Here is a 24472-nt window from a genome sequence, read left to right on the forward strand (position 1 = left end):
TTATAACCCAACAGATTATACATAATCTTATGTTCATGTCAATGGAATTGGTATGAGACGTCCTTCATATTTGCAAAGTTCAGGGGGAGTAATCTCCCAAACTATAACCTATTAACAATCATCAGATTGCATATATTGTACTATTTTTCCCTTGATGAGTTTTCCCCTAATGGTTTCTCATAAAGGTTTTTAACGAGACAATATAAACACAAGTGTCTTTATATTGTTGGAATTATGCCCTAGAGGCAATAATAAATATAGTTATTATTATAATTCCTGTATCAAGATAATAGTTTATTATCCATGCTATAATTGTATTGAATGAAGACTCATTTACATGTGTGGATACATAGACAAAACACCGTCCCTAGCATGCCTCTAGTTGGCTAGCCAGTTGATCGATGATAGTCAGTGTCTTCTGATTATGAACAAGGTGTTGTTGCTTGATAACTGGATCACGTCATTGGGAGAATCACGTGATGGACTAGACCCAAACTAATAGACGTAGCACGTTGATCGTGTCATTTTGTTGCTATTGTTTTCTGCGTGTCAAGTATTTGTTCCTATGACCATGAGATCATATAACTCACTGACACCGGAGGAATGCTTTGTGTGTATCAAACGTCGCAACGTAACTGGGTGACTATAAAGATGCTCTACAGGTATCTCCGAAGGTGTTAGTTGAGTTAGTATGGATCAAGACTGGGATTTGTCACTCCGTGTGACGGAGAGGTATCTCGGGCCCACTCGGTAATACAACATCACACACAAGCCTTGCAAGCAATGTAACTTAGTGTAAGTTGCGGGATCTTGTATTACGGAACGAGTAAAGAGACTTGCCGGTAAATGAGATTGAAATAGGTATGCGGATACTGACGATCGAATCTTGGGCAAGTAACATACCGAAGGACAAAGGGAATGACATACGGGATTATACGAATCCTTGGCACTTAGGTTCAAACGATAAGATCTTCGTAGAATATGTAGGATCCAATATGGGCATCCAGGTCCCGCTATTGGATATTGACCGAGGAGTCTCTCGGGTCATGTCTACATAGTTCTCGAACCCGCAGGGTCTGCACACTTAAGGTTCAACGTTGTTTTATGCGTATTAGAGTTATATGGTTGGTTACCGAATGTTGTTCGGAGTCCCGGATGAGATCACGGACGTCATGAGGGTTTCCGAAATGGTCCGGAAACGAAGATTGATATATAGGATGACCTCATTTGATTACCGGAAGGTTTTCGGAGTTACCGGGAATGTACCGGGAATGACGAATGGGTTCCGGGAGTTCACCGGGGGGGGCAACCCACCCCGGGGAAGCCCATAGGCCTTGGGGGAGACACACCAGCCCTTAGTGGGCTGGTGGGACAGCCCACAAGTGCCCTATGCGCCAAGGAGAAAAAAATCAAGAGAGAAAGAAAAAAAAAGGAGGAGGTGGGATGGAAGGGGGACTCCCTCCCACCAAACCTAGTCCAACTCGGTTTGGGGGGGGGGAGAGTCCTCCCCCTTGGCTCGGCCGACCCCCTTGAGGGTCCTTGGACCCCAAGGCAAGGCCCCCTCCCTCCCACCTATATATACGGAGGTTTTAGGGCTGATTTGAGACGACTTTCCCACGGCAGCCCGACCACATACCTCCACGGTTTTTCCTCTAGATCGCGTTTCTGCGGAGCTCGGGCGGAGCCCTGCTGAGACAAGGTCATCACCAACCTCCGGAGCGCCGTCACGCTGCCGGAGAACTCTTCTACCTCTCCGTCTCTCTTGCTGGATCAAGAAGGCCGAGATCATCGTCGAGCTGTACGTGTGCTGAACGCGGAGGTGTCGTCCGTTCGGTACTAGATCGTGGGACTGGACTGATCGCGGGATTGTTCGCGGGGCGGATCGAGGGACGTGAGGACGTTCCACTACATCAACCGCGTTCCCTAACGCTTCTGCTGTACGGTCTACAAGGGTACGTAGATCACTCATCCCCTCTCGTAGATGGACATCACCATGATAGGTCTTCGTGCGCGTAGGAAAATTTTTGTTTCCCATGCGACGTTCCCCAATAGTGGCATCATGAGCTAGGTTCATGCGTAGATGTCTTCTCGAGTAGAACACAAAAGGTTTTGTGGGCGGTGATGTGCGTTTTGCTGCCCTCCTTAGTCTTTTCTTGATTCCGCGGTATTGTTGGATTGAAGCGGCTTGGACCGACATTACTCGTACGCTTACGAGAGACTGGTTTCATCGTTACGAGTAACCCCCTTTGCTCAAAGATGACTGGCAAGTGACGGTTTCTCCAACTTTAGTTGAATCGGATTTGACCGAGGAGGTCCTTGGATGAGGTTAAATAGCAACTCATATATCTCCGTTGTGGTGTTTGCGTAAGTAAGATGCGATCCTACTAGATACCCTTGGTCACCACGTAAAACATGCAACAACAAAATTAGAGGACGTCTAACTTGTTTTTGCAGGGTATGATTGTGATGTGATATGGCCAACGATGTGATGTGATATATTGGATGTATGAGATGATCATGTTGTAATAGAAATATCGACTTGCACGTCGATGGTACGGCAACCGGCAGGAGCCATAGGGTTGTCTTTATACTAACGTTTGTGCTTGCAGATGCGTTTACTATTTTGCTAGGAAGTAGCTTTAGTAGTAATAGCATAAGTAGCACGACAACCCCGATGGCAACATGTTGATGGATGATCATGGTGTGGCGCCGGTGACAAGAAGATCATGCCGGTGCTTTGGTGATGGAGATCAAGAAGCACGTGATGATGGCCATATCATGTCACTTATGAATTGCATGTGATGTTAATCCTTTTATGCCCCTTATTTTGCTTAGAACGACGGTAGCATTATGAGGTGATCTCTCACTAAAATTTCAAGACGAAATTGTGTTCTCCCCGACTGTGCACCGTTGCTACAGTTCGTCGTTTCGAGACACCACGTGATGATCGGGTGTGATAGACTCAACGTTCACATACAACGGGTGCAAAATAGTTGCGCACGCGGAACACTCGGGTTAAGCTTGACGAGCCTAGCATGTGCAGACATGGCCTCGGAACACATGAGACCGAAAGGTCGATCATGAATCATATAGTTGATATGATTAGCATAGGGTGTTGGAATTATGCCCTAGAGGCAATAATAAATGTATAGTTATTATTATAATTCCTGTATCAAGGTAATAGTTTATTGTCCATGCTATAATTGTATTGAATGAAGACTCATTTACATGTGTGGATACATAGACAAAACACCGTCCCTAGCATGCCTCTAGTTGGCTAGCCAGTTGATCGATGATAGTCAGTGTCTTCTGATTATGAACAAGGTGTTGTTGCTTGATAACTGGATCACGTCATTGGGAGAATCACGTGATGGACTAGACCCAAACTAATAGACGTAGCATGTTGATCGTGTCATTTTGTTGCTACTGTTTTCTGCGTGTCAAGTATTTGTTCCTATGACCATGAGATCATATAACTCACTGACACCGGAGGAATGCTTTGTGTGTATCAAACGTCGCAACGTAACTGGGTGACTATAAAGATGCTCTACAGGTATCTCCGAAGGTGTTAGTTGAGTTAGTATGGATCAAGACTGGGATTTGTCACTCCGTGTGACGGAGAGGTATCTCGGGCCCACTCGGTAATACAACATCACACACAAGCCTTGCAAGCAATGTAACTTAGTGTAAGTTGCGGGATCTTGTATTACGGAACGAGTAAAGAGACTTGCCGGTAAACGAGATTGAAATAGGTATGCGGATACTGACGATCGAATCTCGGGCAAGTAACATACCGAAGGACAAAGGGAATGACATACGGGATTATACGAATCCTTGGCACTGAGGTTCAAACGATAAGATCTTCGTAGAATATGTAGGATCCAATATGGGCATCCAGGTCCCGCTATTGGATATTGACCGAGGAGTCTCTCGGGTCATGTCTACATAGTTCTCGAACCCGCAGGGTCTGCACACTTAAGGTTCGACGTTGTTTTATGCGTATTTGAGTTATATGGTTGGTTACCGAATGTTGTTCGGAGTCCCGGATGAGATCACGGACGTCACAAGGGTTTCCGGAATGGTCCGGAAACGAAGATTGATATATAGGATGACCTCATTTGATTACCGGAAGGTTTTCGGAGTTACCGGGAATGTACCGGGAATGACGAATGGGTTCCGGGAGTTCACCGGGGGGGCAACCCACCCCGAGGAAGCCCATAGGCTTGGGGGAGACACACCAGCCCTTAGTGGGCTGGTGGGACAGCCCCAAGGAGGCCTATGCGCCAAGAAAAGAAAATCAAAGGAAAAGAAAAAAAAAAGAGGGAAGAAGTGGGAAGGGAGGGGGACTCCTCCCACCAAACCAAGTCCAACTCGGTTTGGGGGGGGGGGAGTCCTCCCCCCCTTGGCTCGGACGACCCCTTGGGAGTCCCTTGGACCCCAAGGCAAGGTCCCCCTCCCTCCTCCTATATATATGGGGCTTTTAGGGCAGATTTGAGACGACTTTCTCACGGCTGCCCGACCACATACCTCCATAGTTTTTCCTCTAGATCGTGTTTCTGCGGAGCTCGGGCGGAGCCCTGCTGAGACAAGATCATCACCAACCTCCGGAGCGCCGTCACGCTGCCGGAGAACTCTTCTACCTCTCCATCTCTCTTGCTGGATCAAGAAGGCCGAGATCATTGTCGAGCTGTACGTGTGCTGAACGCGGAGGTGCCGTCCGTTCGGTACTAGATCGTGGGACTGATCGCGGGATTGTTCGCGGGGCGGATCGAGGGACGTGAGGACGTTCCACTACATCGACCGCGTTCTCTAACGCTTCTGCTGTACGATCTACAAGGGTACGTAGATCACTCATCCCCTCTCGTAGATGGACATCACCATGATAGGTCTTCGTGCGCGTAGGAAAATTTTTGTTTCCCATGCGACGTTCCCCAACATAGGGATGCTTACCACTGAAACTATACTCAACTCACGTGATGATCGGACTTGGGATAGTGTAAGTGGATCATGAACCACTCAAATGACTAGAGAGATGTACTTTTTGAGTGGGAGTTTAGCATATAATTTGATTAAGTTGATTATCTTGAACATAGTCTAAGTCCACTTTGAATATATTTGTGTTGTAGATCATGGCTCACGCGACAGTCATCCTGAATTTTAATACGTTCCTAGAGAAAGCTAAGTTGAAAGATGATGGAAGCAACTTTGTAGACTGGGCTCGTAATCTTAAGCTAATCTTACAAGCTGGGAAGAAGGATTATGTCCTTAATGCTGCGCTAGGAGATGAACCACCCGCTACGGCTGATCAGGATGTTAAGAACGCTTGGTTAGCACGTAAGGAGGACTACTCAATAGTTCAATGTGCAGTCTTGTATGGCCTAGAACCGGGACTTCAACGTCGCTTTGAGCGTCATGGAGCATTTGAGATGTTCCAGGAGTTGGAGTTTATCTTTCAGAAGAACGCCCGGATCGAGAGGTATGAGACCTCCGATAAATTCTATGCTTGCAAGATGGAGGAAAACTCGTCTGTCAATGAACATGTGCTCAAAATGTCTGGGTACTCAAACCGTCTAGCTGAGCTGGGGATTGAACTCCCGCAAGAAGCTATCACTGACAGAATCCTTCAATCACTGCCGCCAAGCTATAAAGGCTTTGTGTTGAACTACAACATACAAGGGATGAACAAGTCTCCCGGCGAGTTGTTTGCGATGCTGAAAGTCGCAGAGTCTGAACTCCGTAAAGAGCATCAAGTGTTGATGGTGAGCAAGACCACTAGTTTCAAGAGAAACGACAAAGGCAAGAAGGGCAATTCGAAGAAGAGCGGCAAGCTTGTTGCCAATCCGCCGAAGAAACCCAAGGCTGGACCTAAGCCTGAAACAGAGTGCTTCTATTCCAAGGGTATGGGTCACTGGAAGTGCAATTGCCCCAAGTATCTGGCAGATAAGAAGGCGGGCAAAGAAAAATCAGGTATATTTGATATACATGTTATTGATGTGTACTTAACCGGCTCTCGTAGTAGTGCCTGGGTATTCGATACCGGTTCTGTTGCTCACATTTGCAACTCGAAGCAGGAACTGCGGAATAGACGAAGGCTGGCGAAAGACGAAGTGACGATGCGCGTAGGAAATGGTTCCAAGGTTGATGCAATCGCCGTCGGCACAGTGTCACTTCAGCTACCATCGGGATTAGTGATGAACTTAAATCATTGTTATTTAGTGCCTGCGTTGAGCATGAACATTATATCCGGATCTTGTTTATTGCGAGACGGTTACTCTTTTAAGTCTGAGAATAATGGTTGTTCTATTTCTATGAGTAACATCTTTTATGGTCATGCACCGAATGTGAGAGGATTGTTCATATTGAATCTTGATAGCGATACGCATATACATAACATTGAGACCAAAAGAGTTAGAGTAAACAATGATAGCGCCATATTTTTGTGGCACTGCCGCTTGGGTCATATTGGTGTAAAGCGCATGAAGAAACTCCATGCTGATGGACTTTTGGAGTCACTTGACTTCGATTCACTTGACACGTGCGAACCATGCCTCATGGGCAAGATGACTAAGACTCCGTTCTCCGGAACAATGGAGCGTGCAAGTGACTTATTGGAAATCATACATACCGATGTGTGTGGTCCAATGAGCGTGGAGGCACGCGGCGGATATCGTTATTTTCTCACCTTCACTGACGATTTAAGTAGATATGGTTATGTCTACTTGATGAAACACAAGTCAGAAACATTTGAAAAGTTCAAGCAATTTCAGAGTGAAGTAGAAAATCATCGTAACAAGAAGATCAAGTTCCTACGGTCTGATCGTGGGGGTGAATATCTGAGTTTCGAGTTTGGTGCTCACTTAAGACAATGTGGAATTGTTTCACAGTTAACACCGCCTGGAACACCACAGCGTAATGGTGTGTCCGAACGTCGTAATCGTACTTTGTTAGAGATGGTGCGATCTATGATGTCTCTTACTGATTTGCCGTTATCATTTCGGGGTTATGCATTAGAAACAGCTGCATTCACTTTAAATAGGGCACCATCAAAATCCGTTGAGACGACACCATACGAACTGTGGTGTGGCAAGAGGCCAAAGTTGTCGTTTCTTAAAGTTTGGGGATGTGATGCTTATGTCAAAAAGCTTCAGCCTGAAAAGCTGGAACCCAAAGCGGAAAAGTGCGTCTTCATAGGTTACCCAAAAGAGACAGTTGGGTACACCTTCTATCTCAAATCCGAGGGCAAAGTGTTTGTTGCTAAAAACGGAGCTTTTCTCGAGAAGGAGTTTCTCTCGAGAGAATTGAGTGGGAGGAAGATAGAACTTGACGAGGTTGTCGAACCTCTCATCCCTCTGGATGGTGGCGCAGGGCAAGGGGAAACCTCTGTCGTTGCGACGCCGGTTGAGGAGGAAGTTAATGATGATGATCATGAAACTCCAGTTCAAGTTTCTGTTGAACCACGCAGGTCGACGAGATCACGTGCTGCTCCAGAGTGGTACGGTAATCCCGTCTTATCAATCATGTTGTTAGACAACAATGAACCTGCAAATTATGAAGAAGAAATGGTGGGCCCAGATTCCAACAAATGGCTAGAAGCCATGAAGTCCGAGATAGGATCCATGTATGAGAACAAAGTGTGGACTTTGGAGATACTACCTGAGGGCCGCAAGGCTATTCAGAACAAATGGATCTTTAAGAAGAAGACGGACGCTGACGGTAATGTGACCGTTTATAAAGCTCGACTTGTGGCAAAGGGTTTTTCACAAGTTCCAGGAGTTGACTACGATGAGACTTTCTCACCCGTAGCGATGCTTAAATCCGTCAGAATCATGTTAGCAATAGCTGCATTTTTCGATTATTAAATCTGGCAGATGGATGTCAAAACGGCGTTCCTTAACGGTTTCCTTAAGGAAGAGTTGTATATGATGCAACCCGAAGGTTTTGTCGATCCTAAAAATGCTGACAAGGTGTGCAAGCTCCAGCGATCCATTTATGGACTGGTGCAAGCATCTCGGAGTTGGAACAAACGCTTTGATGAGGTGATCAAAGCATTTGGGTTTATACAAGTGGTTGGAGAATCTTGTATTTACAAGAAAGTGACTGGGAGCTCTGTGGCGTTTCTGATATTATATGTGGATGACATATTACTGATTGGAAACAACGTAGAGCTTTTGGAGAGCATAAAAGGTTACTTGAATAAAAGTTTCTCTATGAAGGACCTAGGAGAAGCTGCTTACATTCTAGGCATTAAGATCTATAGGGATAGATCAAAACGCCTGATAGGACTTTCACAAAGCACATACCTTGATAAAGTTTTGAAGAGGTTCAAAATGGAACAGTCCAAGAAAGGGTTCTTGCCAGTTTTACAAGGTACGAGATTGAGTAAGACTCAGTGCCCAGCAACTGATGAAGATAGAGAGCATATGCGCTCCGTCCCCTATACTTCAGCCATAGGTTCTATCATGTATGCGATGCTGTCCACTAGACCGGATGTTAGCCTAGCCATAAGTATGGCAGGTAGTTTCCAGAGTAATCCAGGAGTGGATCACTGGACAGCGGTCAAGAATATCCTGAAGTACCTGAAAAGGACTAAGGAGATATTTCTCGTGTATGGAGGTGACGAAGAGCTCGCCGTAAAAGGTTACGTCGATGCAAGCTTTGACACAGATCCGGACGACTCTAAGTCGCAAACCGGATACGTATTTATTCTTAATGGGGGTGCAGTAAGCTGGTGCAGTTCCAAGCAAAGCGTCGTAGCAGATTCTACATGTGAAGCGGAGTACATGGCTGCCTCGGAGGCGGCTAAGGAGGGTGTCTGGATGAAGCAGTTCATGACGGATCTTGGAGTGGTGCCAAGCGCACTGAATCCAATAACCTTGTTCTGTGACAACACTGGTGCCATTGCCTTAGCAAAGGAACCACGGTTTCACAAGAAGACCAAACACATCAAACGACGCTTCAACCTCATCCGCGACTACGTCGAGGAAGAGGACGTAAATATTTGCAAAGTGCACACGGATCTGAATGTAGCAGACCCGCTGACTAAACCTCTTCCACGGCCAAAACATGATCGACACCAGAACTGTATGGGTGTTAGATTTATTACAATGTAATTCACATGGTGGTGTGAGGGCTAGATTATTGACTCTAGTGCAAGTGGGAGACTGTTGGAATTATGCCCTAGAGGCAATAATAAATATAGTTATTATTATAATTCCTGTATCAAGATAATAGTTTATCATCCATGCTATAATTGTATTGAATGAAGACTCATTTACATGTGTGGATACATAGACAAAACACCGTCCCTAGCATGCCTCTAGTTGGCTAGCCAGTTGATCGATGATAGTCAGTGTCTTCTGATTATGAACAAGGTGTTGTTGCTTGATAACTGGATCACGTCATTGGGAGAATCACGTGATGGACTAGACCCAAACTAATAGACGTAGCATGTTGATCGTGTCATTTTGTTGCTACTGTTTTCTGCGTGTCAAGTATTTATTCCTATGACCATGAGATCATATAACTCACTGACACCGTAGGAATGCTTTGTGTGTATCAAACGTCGCAACGTAACTGGGTGACTATAAAGATGCTCTACAGGTATCTCCGAAGGTGTTAGTTGAGTTAGTATGGATCAAGACTGGGATTTGTCACTCCGTGTGACGGAGAGGTATCTCGGGACCCACTCGGTAATACAACATCACACACAAGCCTTGCAAGCAATGTAACTTAGTGTAAGTTGCGGGATCTTGTATTACGGAACGAGTAAAGAGACTTGCCGGTAAACGAGATTGAAATATGTATGCGGATACTGACGATCGAATCTCGGCCAAGTAACATACCGAAGGACAAAGGGAATGACATACGGGATTATACGAATCCTTGGCACTGAGGTTCAAACGATAAGATCTTCGTAGAATACGTAGGATCCAATATGGGCATCCAGGTCCCGCTATTGGAAATTGACCGAGGAGTCTCTCGGGTCATGTCTACATAGTTCTCGAACCCGCAGGGTCTGCACACTTAAGGTTCGACGTTGTTTTATGCGTATTAGAGTTATATGGTTTGTTACTGAATGTTGTTCGGAGTCCCGGATGAGATCACGGACGTCACGAGGGTTTCCGGAATGGTCCGGAAACGAAGATTGATATATAGGATGACCTCATTTGATTACCGGAAGGTTTTCGGAGTTACCGGGAATGTACCGGGAATGACGAATGGGTTCCGGGAGTTCACCGGGGGGGGCAACCCACCCCGGGGAAGCCCATAGGCCTTGGGGGAGACACACCAGCCCTTAGTGGGCTGGTGGGACAGCCCACAAGTGCCCTATGCGCCAAGGAGAAGAAAATCAAGAGAGAAAGAAAAAAAAAAGGAGGAGGTGGGAAGGAAGGGGGACTCCCTCCCACCAAACCTAGTCCAACTCGGTTTGGGGGGGGGAGAGTCCTCCCCCTTGGCTCGGCCGACCCCCTTGAGGGTCCTTGGACCCCAAGGCAAGGCCCCCTCCCTCCCACCTATATATACGGAGGTTTTAGGGCTGATTTGAGACGACTTTCCCACGGCAGCCCGACCACATACCTCCACGTTTTTCCTCTAGATCGCGTTTCTGCGGAGCTCGGGCGGAGCCCTGCTGAGACAAGGTCATCACCAACCTCCGGAGCGCCGTCACGCTGCCGGAGAACTCTTCTACCTCTCCGTCTCTCTTGCTGGATCAAGAAGGCCGAGATCATCGTCGAGCTGTACGTGTGCTGAACGCGGAGGTGCCGTCCGTTCGGTACTAGATGGTGGGACTGATCGCGGGATTGTTCGCGGGGCGGATCGAGGGACGTGAGGACGTTCCACTACATCAACCGCGTTCCCTAACGCTTCTGCTGTACGGTCTACAAGGGTACGTAGATCACTCATCCCCTCTCGTAGATGGACATCACCATGATAGGTCTTCGTGCGCGTAGGAAAATTTTTGTTTCCCATGCGACGTTCCCCAACATATATGTCATATCATTTTCTCCTTGTATTTTTCCCACTGGATTTTAAAGGAGTATTCAATGGCATGTAAGATTGCACTCTTTTCCCTTATGAGTTTTATCTCAAGTTTCTCATAATGGTTTTTAATGAGGCAATATCTTCTCAAAGATCATATGTCATACTTTCTATTTTCCCTATCGGGTTTTTTAAAGAAAGTACTCAAGACATATTAATTGTTCTCTAAACTTATCGGCGAGTTTTCTCCTTCTTTAAAGGTTTTTCTCGTATGAGTTATCAAGAGACAATAATCATCATATGTTGCATCATTTTCTCCTTATTTTCCCACTGGGTTTAAAGGAGTTTTAGCAACATATCTACTCTATTCTCCTCATATTTTTCCCACAGGGTTTTTGGGGGAGACTCTCAAGATTATCTGGAAGATTTCTCAAGATGGAAGATCTATATGCAAGAAGCTTTCAACGATGAAACATTCAAGGAGCGGTGTTGTACAAGGGGGAGTGTTGGAAATTAATTATTAGATTAATCCAAGGGATGTGTCCAACCCCGAACAGTCGTGTCTTTTCTCTCTCTATTTCCAATAGGCACCTGTTTTGGAGGGATGCCTCCGAACAGACACCTCTTCTTTGCACCTCTTCCAGATGTATATATACTTGAGAATCAATAGAAACAGGACTAATGGTTCATTCACTTTCATTCAATCTCATTTTACTCTAACAATAGTAACCAATAAATATTAAATACTTCAATGAAGCAAGCTTATAATTCAAACACAGATTAAAACACATCGAACTAAGCGTTGTTCTTCAGCCTACATAGGTGCTCCATCACATCGTGTTGCGGTTCTTGATGTACTGTTGGTCTCGAATCTCCTGACACATATTAAAGAAGGCAGACCATGCTGACAGTACGTGGTGATCAACAACTGCAAAAGGACCCTGCCTAAAATATGGTCCAATGTCAAACATTGTCTCCTCCTTCTCGCTCTCAATGATCGACATGGCGACGAAAGGGGAAGTGTCATCCTGGGTGGGAAGTGTTGCTCGCGGGTCAAATTCGGGCGGGGAAAAGGTGTTTCTCACGTGACGGTGGTGGCCCACGTGCCACTTTTTCTTTCGCCGGAGCCCCCAGGTGCCACTTAGTGCGTTGGGTTTCGCCTGGGATCGCCGGGCCAAAAAATGGGCCGAACCGACGAAATTCGACATCCTCGGGGCACGATTGGGTCATTTTTTCCCTGTAGGCGCTAAAAAAGGACCTTGGGGGGCTTTTGGGGGAGGGGGCGGCTGGAGATACTCTAACGCCGAGGACATCGATGCTATTCCCCGACAGCGTTACTCTTTTTCACAATATAGCATCCTACACAGTAACGATATGGTATATATAGACCATAGCGTCCAACATCAGGGTGTTATGAATACGATCGTAGACTTAGGTGTATTTTTGGCCGATCTGATGCAATTTTATTGCATACCGAAAAGACCATAGCGCCGTTGTTACATGCGCTATAAAAATGGCCAGACCATAAATTATTTTTAAAACATGGTTAAATCGTGTTAATCTATGTGTAAAGGGTCAAAACAGTGATTTTGGCCGGAAACCAACTAGTGGCAAAGGCCAGACGATACGTCTCCCGTCCCCTCAACCCTAGCCGACACCAAGGCCTTCTCCGTGCCATCGCATTGATGCTCATCCGCTCTCCTATCCGACAGTCTCATCGACGATAAGATGAGTTCGAAGTAGTTTCTTTCATTTTTTTTCTTCAATTTTACTAGGTTTGTGTTCTCTTTAGGTTTTAATTTCCTGGTAGCATCGGCGAGATGGCGACAACGATGCACATTGAAATAAGGCCTTTTCAATAGTAGTCTCTTTCGTTGTTTTCGTCAATTTTACTAGGTATGTCTTCTCTTTAGGTTTTGATTTTCTGGTTGCATCGACAAGATGGCGGCGGCGATGCACATTGAAATAATGCCTTTTCGGTATCTCCCTACCTCAATGCCATTCAATCTGACACAGATGAAGGGCTTGCGAAGTATTTTGGTGTGACGACTTCGACATCTTCTTTTGATTTTTTTGGTCGGGTTTCTCCAATCATTTAGATTTGTAGTGAAGAATTGTACGTGTGTATTGAAGAGGGTAATGCCCTAACAGATGTTTCTTCAACAATTTCTAGTTCAAGCGGCGAGGGTGTTTGCAGGTGTCTCTTCCCTTCTATGCCATTTTATTGAAATTTTCAATCTTGAGTGGACGGTGTATTATTGAAGGAACAAGATAACCGGCATGATTTTTAGTGTAAATTTGTTTTTTATCGGTCATTTCTATCCAATTATCTTCCTATTTTACTAGTTATTGTTTTTCTCAATAATTAACAAATCTATTATAATTTTAGGTATTTTTTGACAAAAAACCCATCCACAAGGGCCAACAAACCAGTAATAATAAGATTGTTTAGGAGATATACAATCGTTGTCCTTGGTAATGTTGATGTCCAAGCTAAATTACAAATGAGCTTCATTTGTTGTAATTTGTGTCCTGTTTACTAGGTAATGTGTGGAGTAAACTCCATTTTTATGCCCAAGTTTCAGATTTCTTACACAATGTGCTCCATTTAACACATTTTTACTTAACTTAAATAAAAGGTTGCCACTTTCTACCCTTTTTGCCATTCTAACTAGTTCGTGTTGGGGAACGTCGCATGGGAAACAAAAATTTTCCTACGCGCACGAAGACCTATCATGGTGATGTCCATCTACGAGAGGGGATGAGTGATCTACATACCCTTGTAGATCGTACAGCAGAAGCGATTAAAGATCACGGTTGATGTAGTGGAACGTCCTCACGTCCCTCGATCCGCCCCGCGAACTATCCCGCGATCAGTCCCACGATCTAGTAACGAACGGACGGCACCTCCGCGTTCAGCACACGTACAGCTCGACGATGATCTCGGCCTTCTTGATCCAGCAAGAGAGACGGAGAGGTAGAAGAGTTCTCCGGCAGCGTGACGGCGCTCCGGAGGTTGGTGATGATCTTGTCTCAGCAGGGCTCCGCCCGAGCTCCGCAGAAACACGATCTAGAGGAAAAACTATGGAGGTATGTGGTCGGGCAGCCGTGAGAAAGTCGTCTCAAATCTGCCCTAAAAGCCCCATATATATAGGAGGAGGGAGGGGGACCTTGCCTTGGGGTCCAAGGGAACCCCAAGGGGTCGGCCGAGCCAGGGGGGAGGACTCTCCCCCCCCAAACCGAGTCCTACTTGGTTTGGTGGGAGGGAGTCCTTCCCCCTTCCCACTTCCCCTCCTTTTTTTTTCTTTCTTTGATTTTCCTTCCTTGGCGCATAGGATTTGGTGGGCTGTCCCACCAGCCCACTAAGGGCTGGTGTGACCCCCCCAAATACCTATGGGCTTCCCCGGAGTGGGTTGCCCCCCTCCGGTGAACCCCCGGAACCCATTCGTCATTCCCGGTACATTCCCGGTAACTCCGAAAACCTTCCGGTAATCAAATGAGGTCATCCTATATATCAATCTTCGTTTCCGGACCATTCCGGAAACCCTCGTGACGTCCGTGATCTCATCCGGGACTCCGAACAACATTCGGTAACCAACCATATAACTCAAATACGCATAAAACAACGTCGAACCTTAAGTGTGTAGACCCTGCGGGTTCGAGAACTATGTAGACATGACCCGAGAGACTCCTCGGTCAATATCCAATAGCGGGACCTGGATGCCCATATTGGATCCTACATATTCTACAAAGATCTTATCGTTTGAACCTCAGTGCCAAGGATTCGTATAATCCCGTATGTCATTCCCTTTGTCCTTCGGTATGTTACTTGCCTGAGATTCGATCGTCAGTATCCGCATACCTATTTCAATCTCGTTTACCGGCAAGTCTCTTTACTCGTTCCGTAATACAAGATCCCGCAACTTACACTAAGTTACATTGCTTGCAAGGCTTATGTGTGATGTTGTATTACCGAGTGGGCCCTGAGATACCTCTCCGTCACACGGAGTGACAAATCCCAGTCTTGATCCATACTAACTCAACTAACACCTTCGGAGATACCTGTAGAGCATCTTTATAGTCACCCAGTTACGTTGCGACGTTTGATACACACAAAGCATTCCTCCGGTGTCAGTGAGTTATATGATCTCATGGTCATAGGAATAAATACTTGACACGCAGAAAACAGTAGCAACAAAATGACACGATCAACATGCTACGTCTATTAGTTTGGGTCTAGTCCATCACGTGATTCTCCCAATGACGTGATCCAGTTATCAAGCAACAACACCTTGTTCATAATCAGAAGACACTGACTATCACCGATCAACTGGCTAGCCAACTAGAGGCATGCTAGGGACGGTGTTTTGTCTATGTATCCACACATGTAAATGAGTCTTCATTCAATACAATTATAGCATGGATAATAAACTATTATCTTGATACAGGAATTATAATAATAACTATACATTTATTATTGCCTCTAGGGCATAATTCCAACAGTCTCCCACTTGCACTAGAGTCAATAATCTAGCTCTCACATCACCATGTGAATTACATTGTAATAAATCTAACACCCATACAGTTCTGGTGTCGATCATGTTTTGGCCGTGGAAGAGGTTTAGTCAGCGGGTCTGCTACATTCAGATCCGTGTGCACTTTGCATATATTTACGTCCTCCTCCTCGACGTAGTCGCGGATGAGGTTGAAGCGTCGTTTGATGTGTCTGGTCTTCTTGTGAAACCTTGGTTCCTTTGCCAGGGCAATGGCACCAGTGTTGTCACAGAACAAGGTTATTGGATCCAGTGCACTTGGCACCACTCCAAGATCCGTCATGAACTGCTTCATCCAGACACCTTCCTTAGCCGCCTCCGAGGCAGCCATGTATTCCGCTTCACATGTAGAATCTGCTACGACGCTTTGCTTGGAACTGCACCAGATTACTGCACCCCCATTAAGAATAAATACGTATCCGGTTTGCGACTTAGAGTCATCCGGATCTGTGTCAAAGCTTGCATCGACGTAACCTTTTACGGCGAGCTCTTCGTCACCTCCATACACGAGAAACATCTCCTTAGTCCTTTTCAGGTACTTCAGGATATTCTTGACCGCCGTCCAGTGATCCACTCCTGGATTACTCTGGAACCTACCTGCCATACTTATGGCCAGGCTAACATCCGGTCTAGTGCACAGCATTGCATACATGATAGAGCCTATGGCTGAAGCATAGGGGACGGAGCGCATATGCTCTCTATCTTCATCAGTTGCTGGGCACTGAGTCTTACTCAATCTCGTACCTTGTAACACTGGCAAGAATCCTTTCTTGGACTATTCCATTTTGAACCTCTTCAAAACTTTATCAAGGTATGTGCTTTGTGAAAGTCCTATCAGGCGTTTTGATCTATCCCTATAGATCTTAATGCCCAGAATGTAAGCAGCTTCTCCTAGGTCCTTCATAGAGAAACTTTTATTCAAGTAACCTTTTATGCTCTCAAAAAGCTCTACGTTGTTTCCAATCAGTAATATGTCATCCACATATAATATTAGAAACGCCACAGAGCTCCCACTCACTTTCTTGTAAATACAAGATTCTCCAACCACTTGTATAAACCCAAATGCTTTGATCACCTCATCAAAGCGTTTGTTCCAACTCCGAGATGCTTGCACCAGTCCATAAATGGATCGCTGGAGCTTACACACTTTGTCAGCATTTTTAGGATCGACAAAACCTTCGGGTTGCATCATATACAACTCTTCCTTAAGGAAACCGTTAAGGAACGCCGTTTTTACATCCATCTGCCAGATTTCATAATCGAAAAATGCAGCTATTGCTAACATGATTCTGACGGACTTAAGCATCGCTACGGGAGAGAAAGTCTCATCGTAGTCAATTCCTGGAACTTGTGAAAAACCCTTTGCCACAAGTCGAGCTTTATAAACGGTCACATTACCGTCAGCGTCCGTCTTCTTCTTAAAGATCCATTTGTTCTGAATAGCCTTGCGGCCCTCAGGTAGTATCTCCAAAGTCCACACTTTGTTCTCATACATGGATCCTATCTCGGATTTCATGGCTTCTAGCCATTTGTTGGAATCTGGCCCCACCATTGCTTCTTCATAATTTGCAGGTTCATTGTTGTCTAACAACATGATTGATAAGACGGGATTACCGTACCACTCTGGAGCAGCGCGTGATCTCGTCGACCTACGTGGTTCAACAGAAACTTGAACTGGAGTTTCATGATCATCATCATTAACTTCCTCCTCAACCGGCGTCGCAATGACAGAGGTTTCCCCCTGCCCTGCGCCACCATCCAGAGGGATGAGAGGTTCGACAACCTCGTCAAGTTCTATCTTCCTCCCACTCAATTCTCTCGAGAGAAACTCCTTCTCGAGAAAAGTTCCGTTCTTAGCAACAAACACTTTGCCCTCGGATTTGAGATAGAAGGTGTACCCAACTGTCTCTTTTGGGTAACCTATGAAGACGCATTTTTCCGCTTTGGGTTCCAGCTTTTCAGGCTGAAGCTTTTTGACATAAGCTTGACATCCCCAAACTTTAAGAAACGACAACTTTGGCCTTTTGCCACACCACAGTTCGTACGGTGTCGTCTCAACGGATTTCGATGGTGCCCTATTTAAAGTGAATGCAGCTGTTTCTAATGCATAACCCCAAAACGATAACGGCAAATCAGTAAGAGACATCATAGATCGCACCATTTCTAATAAAGTGCGATTACGACGTTCGGACACACCATTACGCTGTGGTGTTCCAAGCGGTGTTAACTGCGAAACAATTCCACATTGTTTTAAGTGAGTACCAAACTCGAAACTCAGATACTCACCCCCACGATCAGACGGTAGGAACTTGATCTTCTTGTTACGATGATTTTCCACTTCACTCTGAAATTGCTTGAACTTTTCAAATGTTTCAGACTTGTGCTTCATCAAGTAGACATAACCATATCTACTTAGATCGTCAGTGAAGGTGAGAAAATAACGATATCCGCCGCGTGCCTCCACGCTCATTGGACCACACACATCGGTATGTATGATTTCCAACAAGTCACTTGCACGCTCCATTGTTCCGGAGAACGGAGTATTAGTCATCTTTCCCATGAGGCATGGTTCGCACGTGTCAAGTGAATCAAAGTCAAGTGACTCGAAAAGTCCATCAACATGGAGCTTCTTCATGCGCTTTACACCAATATGACCCAAGCGGCAGTGCCACAAAAATATGGCGCTATCATTGTTCACTCTAACTCTTTTGGTCTCAATGTTATGTATATGCGTATCGCTATCGAGATTCAATATGAACAATCCTCTCACATTCGGTGCATGACCATAAAAGATGTTACTCATAGAAATAGAACAACCATTATTCTCAGACTTAAAAGAGTAACTGTCTCGCAATAAACAAGATCCAGATATAATGTTCATGCTCAACGCAGGCACTAAATAACAATGATTTAAGTTCATCACTAATCCCGATGGTAGTTGAAGTGACACGGTGCCGACGGCGATTGCATCAACCTTGGAACCGTTTCCTACGCGCATCGTCACTTCGTCTTTCGCCAGCCTTCGTCTATTCCGCAGTTCCTGTTTCGAGTTGCAAATGTGAGCAACAGAACCGGTATCGAATACCCAGGCACTACTACGAGAGCCGGTTAAGTACACATCAATAACATGTATATCAAATATACCTGATTTTTCTTTGCCCGCCTTCTTATCTGCCAGATACTTGGGGCAATTGCGCTTCCAGTGACCCATACCCTTGCAATAGAAGCACTCTGTTTCAGGCTTAGGTCCAGCCTTGGGTTTCTTCGGCGGATTGGCAACAGGCTTGCCGCTCTTCTTCGAATTGCCCTTCTTGCCTTTGCCGTTTCTCTTGAAACTAGTGGTCTTGCTCACCATCAACACTTGATGCTCTTTACGGAGTTCAGACTCTGCGACTTTCAGCATCGCAAACAACTCGCCGGGAGACTTGTTCATCCCTTGCATGTTGTAGTTCAACACAAAGCCTTTATAGCTTGGTGGCAGTGATTGGAGGATTCTGTCAGTGATAGCTTCTTGCGGGAGTTCAATCCCTAGTTCAGCTAGACGGTTTGAGTACCCAGACATCTTGAGCACATGTTCACTGACAGACGAGCTTTCCTCCATCTTGCAAGCATAGAATTTATCGGAGGTCTCATACCTCTCGATCCGGGCGTTCTTCTGAAAGATAAACTTCAACTCCTGGAACATCTCAAATGCTCCATGACGCTCAAAGCGACGTTGAAGTCCCGGCTCTAAGCCATACAAGACTGCACATTGAACTATTGAGTAGTCCTCCTTACGTGCTAGCCAAGCGTTCTTAACATCCTGATCAGCCGTAGCGGGTGGTTCATCTCCTAGCGCAGCATTAAGGACATAATCCTTCTTTCCAGCTTGTAAGATTAGCTTAAGATTACGAGCCCAGTCTACAAAGTTGCTTCCATCATCTTTCAACTTAGCTTTCTCTAGGAACGTATTAAAATTGAGGATGACACTTGCGTGAGCCATGATCTACAACACAAATATATTCAAAGTGGACTTAGACTATGTTCAAGATAATTAGAGTTCAACTTAATCAAATTATATGCTAAACTCCCACTCAAAAAGTACATCTCTCTAGTCATTTGAGTGGTTCATGATCCACTTACACTATCCCAAGTCCGATCATCACGTGAGTCGAGAGTAGTTTCAGTGGTAAGCATCTCTATGCTAATCATATCAACTATATGATTCATGATCGACCTTTCGGTCTCATGTGTTCCGAGGCCATGTCTGCACATGCTAGGCTCGTCAAGCTTAACCCGAGTGTTCCGCGTGCGCAACTGTTTTGCACCCGTTGTATGTGAACGTTGAGTCTATCACACCCGATCATCACGTGGTGTCTCGAAACGACGAACTGTAGCAACGGTGCACAGTCGGGGAGAACACATCTTGAAATTTTAGTGAGAGATCACCTCATAATGCTACCGTCGTTCTAAGCAAAATAAGGTGCATAAAAGGATTAACATCACATGCAATTCATAAGTGACATGATATGGCCATCATCACGTGCTTCTTGATCTCCATCACCAAAGCACCGGCACGATCTTCTTGTCACCGGCGCCACACCATGATCTCCATCATCATGATCTCCATCAACGTGTCGCCATCGGGGTTGTCGTGCTACTTATGCTATCACTACTAAAGCTACATCCTAGCAAAATAGTAAACGCATCTGCAAGCACATATGTTAGTATAAAGACAACCCTATGGCTCCTGCCGGTTGTCGTACCATCGACATGCAAGTCGATATTTCTATTACAACATGATCATCTCATACATCCAATATATCACATCACATCGTTTGGCCATATCACATCACAATCATACCCTGCAAAAACAAGTTAGACGTCCTCTAATTTTGTTGTTGCATGTTTTACGTGGTGACCAAGGGTATCTAGTAGGATCGCATCTTACTTACGCAAACACCACAACGGAGATATATGAGTTGCTATTTAACCTCATCCAAGGACCTCCTCGGTCAAATCCGATTCAACTAAAGTTGGAGAAACCGTCACTTGCCAGTCATCTTTGAGCAAAGGGGGTTACTCGTAACGATGAAACCAGTCTCTCGTAAGCGTACGAGTAATGTCGGTCCAAGCCGCTTCAATCCAACAATACCGCGGAATCAAGAAAAGACTAAGGAGGGCAGCAAAACGCACATCACCGCCCACAAAACCTTTTGTGTTCTACTCGAGAAGACATCTACGCATGAACCTAGCTCATGATGCCACTGTTGGGGAACGTCGCATGGGAAACAAAAAATTTCCTACGCGCACGAAGACCTATCATGGTGATGTCCATCTACGAGAGGGGATGAGTGATCTACATACCCTTGTAGATCGTACAGCAGAAGCGATTAAAGATCGCGGTTGATGTAGTGGAACGTCCTCACGTCCCTCGATCCGCCCCGCGAACTATCCCGCGATCAGTCCCACGATCTAGTACCGAACGGACGGCACCTCCGCGTTCAGCACACGTACAGCTCGACGATGATCTCGGCCTTCTTGATCCAGCAAGAGAGACGGAGAGGTAGAAGAGTTCTCCGGCAGCGTGACGGCGCTCCGGAGGTTGGTGATGATCTTGTCTCAGCAGGGCTCCGCCCGAGCTCCGCAGAAACACGATCTAGAGGAAAAACTATGGAGGTATGTGGTCGGGCAGCCGTGAGAAAGTCGTCTCAAATCTGCCCTAAAAGCCCCATATATATAGGAGGAGGGAGGGGGACCTTGCCTTGGGGTCCAAGGGAACCCCAAGGGGTCGGCCGAGCCAGGGGGGAGGACTCTCCCCCCCCCAAACCGAGTCCTACTTGGTTTGGTGGGAGGGAGTCCTTCCCCCTTCCCACTTCCCCTCCTTTTTTTTTCTTTCTTTGATTTTCCTTCCTTGGCGCATAGGATTTGGTGGGCTGTCCCACCAGCCCACTAAGGGCTGGTGTGACCCCCCCAAATACCTATGGGCTTCCCCGGAGTGGGTTGCCCCCCTCCGGTGAACCCCCGGAACCCATTCGTCATTCCCGGTACATTCCCGGTAACTCCGAAAACCTTCCGGTAATCAAATGAGGTCATCCTATATATCAATCTTCGTTTCCGGACCATTCCGGAAACCCTCGTGACGTCCGTGATCTCATCCGGGACTCCGAACAACATTCGGTAACCAACCATATAACTCAAATACGCATAAAACAACGTCGAACCTTAAGTGTGCAGACCCTGCGGGTTCGAGAACTATGTAGACATGACCCGAGAGACTCCTCGGTCAATATCCAATAGCGGGACCTGGATGCCCATATTGGATCCTACATATTCTACGAAGATCTTATCGTTTGAACCTCAGTGCCAAGGATTCGTATAATCCCGTATGTCATTCCCTTTGTCCTTCGGTATGTTACTTGCCTGAGATTCGATCGTCAGTATCCGCATACCTATTTCAATCTCGTTTACCGGCAAGTCTCTTTACTCGTTCCGTAATACAAGATCCCGCAACTTACACTAAGTTACATTGCTTGCAAGGCTTATGTGTGATGTTGTATTACCGAGTGGGCCCCGAGATACCTCTCCGTCACACGGAGTGACAAATCCCAGTCTTGATCCATACTAACTCAACTAACACCTTCGGAGATACCTGTAGAGCATCTTTATAGTCACCCAGTTACGTTGCGACGTTTGATACACACAAAGCATTCCTCCGGTGTCAGTGAGTTATATGATCTCATGGTCATAGGAATAAATACTTGACACGCAGAAAACAGTAGCAACAAAATGACACGATCAACATGCTACGTCTATTAGTTTGGGTCTAGTCCATCACGTGATTCTCCCAATGACGTGATCCAGTTATCAAGCAACAACACCTTGTTCATAATCAGAAGACACTGACTATCATCGATCAACTGGCTAGCCAACTAGAGGCATGCTAGGGACGGTGTTTTGTCTATGTATCCACACATGTAAATGAGTCTTCATTCAATACAATTATAGCATGGATAATAAACTATTATCTTGATATAGGAATTATAATAATAACTATACATTTATTATTGCCTCTAGGGCATAATTCCAACAGTTCGGTCCACATGTAAGTGTTGACTTGGCTTGCCAAATGGGCTGGTTTATTTCTCCAGATGATTGTTGGGTTCATGTTATAGTGGTACCAACTTTTCATGTGGCCACAATAATCAGGGCTCCGAGCATGGTAGCCACCGTCCACGCCTTGGGCCAACGTCCACGCTTCTCTACGCCTTCATGTCTAAGAGGTTTCATCCCTGCCCCCGGAGCAACTCCATCAAAGTCAACCCGGGAAGCCCTTTATGACCATCACCCCTTTCTTCTTCCTCGTCTCTGGCCTGTCGTCACCGCGATCGATATGTCCCTACAGTCTTGTCCCCGCTCTTTGTTCTCCTCTTATCGACTTTACATGGTGATGGCAAAGCTCTTATAACCGTCCCCGAGCAACCCTTTATCCTGGATCTGCCACCCCACAAGCGTCAGCTTCGATACCCACCATTAACAATGATGTCATTATTTTTTAGCTCCTTTAGCTCGACAGAGCGTCCTCGCCTTTTTGTGCTGAGCTTTCTATTGTTGTTTCACCTCTTCCATCTCCCTCTCTTGCCCTCTAACACTCCTGAGCTTAGTGCACACTCAGCGAATTCTCGCCTCCCACCCATCTCGTGAGCATGAGCTTACCGCCCCGACAACACCACTACTTTAGTGTGCCGATGGATAACCCGATGACGACGAGGACGAGGCAACTAACAACAACAATACCCTCGCGAAACACCATTGCATTGGACTCACTCGTCCTGAAAAGAAAAACCAAACGTAACAAAAGAAAATGGGTTAGCCAAATTAACCAACCGAATGGCATCCAAGACAACACTTATAGGTGGGCCGACTAGTCAGAAGGCAAAAATAAATAAATTAGACGGGGTAAAAGTAGCAACAATCTGCATAAATCGAGTAGTAAAAATTGAAAAGAAATTTGCTAAATAGGGTAGATTATATCGCAAACCGAAACCTTAGGGGTAACTCTAATATGTGTTAAATGGGTGCGTTAGTACGAAACTGAGATACTTATGGCCTTGAGCCATTTGCAAAAGTGAAAAAGAATATTCTAATATTTATCATCGTTGTTAAACCAACAAATATTTCTTCATCGCACATTTTCATTATCTTCAAGAAGAACGATACTTTCCTCATGATAGCATGTTCTCATATCTAATGTATATGTGTATGAGTGAGTATCTGCGTATTATCATGTTCAAAAAAGAGCATGGTCTCCTATCATTATCCTCAACACTTAACCGTCCGATCCAATCCGATTTCTCCATCACACCGCCAAACAAGAGCATGGTAAACAACGCGGGCAAATACCTCACAGCCTATTCAAAAGGCTGAACCAACACATCATTTTAAGATTGACGAAGTCGTTACATACGTCTTGATACAACTGTCCTTTAACCATCCAACCACATCTTGCTTTACGAAATTGCGATACTTAATATATTTTTTTTTCAAAAGGACCACATGCCGATAGAAAAGACCCCCGGACCATGGCGACACGTGTCACCTGCCGCCACGACCAAGGACAACAACAATGTTCACGACTGTTTAGACGAAGGACGATTTTTGCTCAGAAAACATGTTTCACTATGGATGAACATTATTCCCCCAAAAAAATAGCAGCAAATTTTTTGCCAACAAGCAAAGATGATCGAGTGTTATAACTAGATGCAAAATTCCAGGTTTTTTTTTGTGTTTTCCTGCTATTTTTTTTTCAAAATTACCGTTCATCCTAGATGAACAGTGTTGCCGTGGCGCCAGGAGTGACCGGTGTTGCCGCATGTGGGCTTGGCGGCAGGTGTCACGTGTCGGCTGACGCGTGTGCCGCGATAGCCCAGTGGTCTTTTACATCAATTTCATCTGAAAGGGGC

Source organism: Hordeum vulgare, chromosome 6H (assembly GCF_904849725.1).
Source record: "Hordeum vulgare subsp. vulgare chromosome 6H, MorexV3_pseudomolecules_assembly, whole genome shotgun sequence".
Lineage (NCBI taxonomy): Eukaryota > Viridiplantae > Streptophyta > Magnoliopsida > Poales > Poaceae > Hordeum > Hordeum vulgare.